General features: G+C 45.3%; 1 protein-coding gene across 1 annotated transcript in view; it reads left to right on the top strand.

Annotated features, from left to right (window-relative positions):
• Nucleotides 1-5,000, top strand: part of LOC125037590 (sodium- and chloride-dependent glycine transporter 2-like) — a 28,169-nt gene that overhangs the window by 865 nt on the left and 22,304 nt on the right.

Genomic DNA, 5,000 nt, shown 5'->3' on the forward strand with positions numbered 1-5,000 from the left:
ATGCAATGAGTATGAATATTTAATTTGTAATAAAATATATTCTAAATAATACGCAAATTAAATATCCCTCATATAATTTCAAAGTTGATGAAAACTCTATCACATTCTGTGGGTATCAGTGATACCCACAGACTGGGTATCACTGAGTGATCATATAACATCAATTCTCAGACACATCTATGTGAATGGTTAATGGTTAATGGTTAAAAGCAAAATAAATGTGCTAGACATCTAAGGTCATGTAGCACTAGAGTAAATGGTAGTGAAGGGTGGTTGAGTTAGTGATTAGTTGTCAAAGCTGGGCAAATGAATTGGTGAGTGAATGGGTTAAGGTCGGGTGAGGTAATGTAAAGGGGTTAGATTGAGTGAAGGATATATATGCGTTTGAGGAAGGAAAACAGGTTGTCAAAGCAGAAAGTGTAAGGTTCTGTAAGGATGTCTGATAGGTTGGGAGGTCAGTGAAAGGAGGATAGGTGGAGGAAAGTAGAGTTCGTGTGTATTGACTTTTTGAGTTGATGAGTTACGGGAGTCAGTAAAAATTGTAAAAGAGGAAGAGGGGAATGAGAATATGTGTTTTAAGTAAAAAAGGAGTGCATGCAGTTCTTTAGTAAGGACACTGGATCCAGGAGGGAGGGGGTATTTGAAAGTACTAAGGTGCATTTGGAGCCATCAGTATATACGTGAATACTGGAGGAATGAGTGGAGACATGGTCAAGGAAATGGGTGAGAAGGACAACAGGAGGAATCTTTGATTTTGGTGGGTCAGGGAAGACAGAGGAGCAAATATGGGGGTAAGGTAAAAGCCATGGAGGGACAGAATGGACAGAGAACGGGAGAGGCCGGAGATGGGGAAAAGGGGAATTGGAGAGGAGGGTATTCATGCGAGTGGAGAAAGGAGTAGGTAAACGTGGAGAAGAAGCAGAGGTAGGAAGAAGGGATCGTGGGATAGTTAGTTTACTATGGGTATGCCTGATTCAGTGTACAGGCTTTCAACTGGAGAGGAGTGGAAGGCACCTAGGGCTATGAGAAGACCACAGTGATGGATTGTATCAAGATGGGCAAGGAGAGAAGTTGAGGCAGAGGAGTAGATATGGTATCCATAATCGAAAGTGGAGAGGATCAAGGTAACATGAAGATGAAGGAGAGTTTTGCGATCTGAGCCCCAGGATATATGGGATAGGGTTTGTAAGATTCGGAGACGACGGCGGGCTTTTTCTTTAATGTGTGGTCTTGCTAGGACAGTTTGGAGTAAAAAAATGACGCCTAGGAATTTGCTAGAGGAACGGTATTGGATTGGAATGCTATATAAGAAGAGTGGAGGTAGGGGACCTACACGTGTGCGAGAGAAAAGGATGGAGAAAGATTTGGAGGTAGAAAATTTATGATATTGCAGACTGAAGAAATTGGTAGAGATTTGGTATGGATGTGCCAGAGGCATAGATGGTTAAATCATCAACATATAGTGATGACCGGGCTCCTGGTGGTAGAACTGAGACAATGTCATTAACAGCAAGAAGGAATAAAGTGGTACTGAGCACACTGCCCTGTGGGACGCCTTCAATTTGAGGAAAGAAAGATGTGGCAGAGGCAATTTTGACCTGGAAAGTGCGTTGGGAGAGGAAAGACTTTATGAAGACACCCATGTTTCCATGTATGCCTAGAGAGGACAATTGTTGGAAAATATGGTACCTCCATGTCATATCATATGCTTTTTCTAGGTCAAAAAATATAGCTAGTACGAATTCATGGCGCGCAAATGCGGATGAAAATATGTCTCAAAATGAGCTAGGAGGTCAGCTGTGCTTCGGGCACGGCGAAAACCAAACTGATTCAAGATACCACATTAAGCAGAAGTTAACCATTCGCTCTAGTAGTTTGCTTAGGCAGCTAGTTAGTGCGATGGGGCGATAGTCTTGAGGGAGCGTACCCAATTTATTGGGTTTCAGGAGGGGGAAGATAAGAGCTTCTCGCCAAAGAGAAGGAAAATTTCCTGATGTCCATATGTGGTTATAAATTGGTAATAAGAAGGATAAGGAGGAAGATGGAAGCTGTTGGAGCATACGGTAGTGAATACCGTCAGGTATTCATGAGTGTCATGATTGAAGCGCAGCACTGAGTTCAGAGGAAGAAAAGGGAGCATTATAGGACTCAGCAGAGGATAGGGTGAAGATAATGGGTGTACGTTCCTTGATGGTGTTAATAGAAGAGACGTGTGGAGAAAGGTGAAAACCACTACTGACCTGGCTGAAATAGTCACCCAGTTCATTAGCGACTTGGAGAGGATCAGAGATGAGGGTATCTCGAATATGGAGGACAGGGGCTGGATAGGGGGATGTTTGCCTGATAGTTTATGGATCTGGTGCCAAACATTTGAGATAGATGTAGAGGATGTAATTGAGGAAACATAATTTTGCCAGCAATTTGTTTTGCTACTTCGGACTGTACGACGAAGACAGGCGGATGCTCCTTTAAAGGAGATAAGAGCTGATAGTTGATTTGGGGAACCTCGTTTGTAGCGGTAACTGTTCCAGGCTGCACATGAAGTGCTTTAGTGCAATCAGAATTCCACCATGGAACACATTTGGAGGTATAGGGTCTTGAGGTTCGAGGAATAGCTGTATGGGCAGCTTTTAGGACTGTAGTTGTTAAACATTGTATCATTTCTGAAATGGATGAGAGGGAGGATGGAGGGATATGACTAGCAGAGAGTAGAGTGAAAGTACGCCAGTCGGCTCTATCAAAGCACCAGCGTGGCGAGTTAGTAAGTGGTACATATGAAGTAGGAGAAAGGAGAACTAGAAAGTGGTCACTATAGGGAAAGTCGTCTAGAACTGACCAGTGGAAATCTAAATGAAGAGAAGGGGAGCATAGAGAGAGGTCAATGCGTGGAAAAGACTGCGTGCATCAAAGTGTGTGGGGCGATCTGAATTTAGAATAATAAGGTCAGCTGTGGAGAGGAAGCGCTCTAGAGCTAGGCCACGGGAGTTGGTGATAGAATCACCCCAAAGAGTGTGGCGGCAGTTAAAATCACCTTCTATGAGGAAAGGTGGTTGAAGTTGGGAAATCAGATTTGCAAAAGCAACAAAGTCAATGGGGTGGGAAGGGGAGAAGTAGACTGAAATGTAGGCGGGGCTGGAGTAGGGGGGGATGGGCTGTGTTGGGTGGGGGTAGGAGGATAGGGTGTAGGGGGAATATGAGTAGGAAGAGGATGGATATCGGCTGTGACTTTGAGTGTGGAGGGAGTGGGAGTTGTAGAATTTGAAGGTGGATGAGTGTCAGCTTGGGACTCGATTATGTAGTTTTGAATATCTTCAAGAGTTTCTGTAATGGAGTTGTTTGGAGAGTTTTGTGAGATAAAGGGGGGGAGTGTCTGAAGAGTTGGGGCAAAGGAAGGTGGAGGTGTTTGTGTGGTAGGGGAAGAGGGGGTGGAACGTTTATTCTGTCTGTTGTGGGTAGTGCGGCGAGGGAGAGGGGAAGGTGTTGGGGCTGTAGTAGAGATTGGAGTGTCTGGATTTAGGATGGCAAAAGAATTTGACTTGGGAAGGTAGGAGGTAGAAGAGGGGAAGTTAGATGGAGGGGGGGGGTAGGTTTATGAGAGGTTGTAGAAGCTTGGGAGGTGGGGGGAGTGGCAAAGTGAGCGACATTACTGAAGTAGGGAGTAAGAGAAAAACATCGTTGGCGTGTCTCCTGTCTAGCCTCATGTAGAGTGTGTCCAAGTCTGCTACCTACGACTCAAATTATGGGGGCCGCCACAGTTGGCACATGTGCGCGATTGTGCAGAGTAGTTTGATCGAGTATGGCCAGCTTGGGCATATAGCGGGCATCTGGCTGTGGAATGGCAATGTTTGGCTAGGTGTCCTAAATGCCAAAAATTTTGGCACTGACGAGGAGGAGGTTGATATGGTCGGACAGGGAGGGATTCTTCACCTATGTAAATATTGAAGGGAAGGTCATGTCTACGGAGAGTAATTTTGGCAATGTTAGTGGATTTCTTACGAAGACCTTTGGGAGGAATGGAGTAGCATTGTACTGATGTCGCATCATAGTCCGTGAGACAGGTGAGTAAAACTTCTCCACAATCTGACCAATCTTTGTTATAGATAGGGCAATTTGCTGGGGAGATAGAAACAGTTCCGGTGCAAGTATTAAGGGTTGGATGGGGTTCTGCAGGGATGGGATTACCATATAGATCAGTTAGGTTTGATAATGCTATAGCTTGGTTTCCAGATGTTACTGTGACGAGACGTGAGCGGTCGGGTCGGCTACGGAAAGAGACTTTGCCTACTTGTTTTAGGAGACATTGCTGGAAGAGAAGGGTGTTGTCAAAGTAGGGAGCTGTCGGAGGGATCATGAAAAATCGGTCCCATTTGGCTGGGCAAGAGTATTTAAGATTTTTGTAGAGATAGGAGTAGTAGAAGGGCGTGGGCGTGTGGAGGAGGGAGTAGTGTTGAGGGAGGTAGTGTTATGGAGAGGTGGGCAATAAGGCTGTAACGTATTAATAAGGGAGGATGGGGAGAGAAGAAATGTCTCCTGGGGGTTGAGTGTTGACTAGGGTGGATACTGTACTAGTAGTCATTGAGGAGGGGGTAGTTGTTTTAGTGTTCGGAGCCGTGGTCAAAGGATAGCCTGGGGTCAGGGAATCGGGAGAGTTTGAATTGTTGGGGCTATTTGATGAAGGGGCAAGCCTCATTGACCCTAGTATTGGAATTACATCTTCATTATTGGCCATGGTAAGCCTGGAGTATGTTGGGAAGAAAAACAGTCCACCCCTCAGGGTCCGTTTGAAGGGTAAGGGCTAAGTTAAAGCAGGGGAATACCGTGCCCATGGCTCCCTCAGGCCGTTCATGACTGGCACAAAGTCAGCCTTTCATCCTTTCAGCACGGCTCTTACACCTTAGGAAGTGGACAGTAGAAGGGATTGGTGAAGGGACAGAAACGAAAAAGTAGGAGTGGAAAAAAGACCATGCAAAATTAGTTGAGTCGAGGGCTGAGTTCCAAGG

The sequence above is a fragment of the Penaeus chinensis genome, chromosome 23, assembly GCF_019202785.1.
Source record: "Penaeus chinensis breed Huanghai No. 1 chromosome 23, ASM1920278v2, whole genome shotgun sequence".
NCBI classification, from domain to species: domain Eukaryota; kingdom Metazoa; phylum Arthropoda; class Malacostraca; order Decapoda; family Penaeidae; genus Penaeus; species Penaeus chinensis.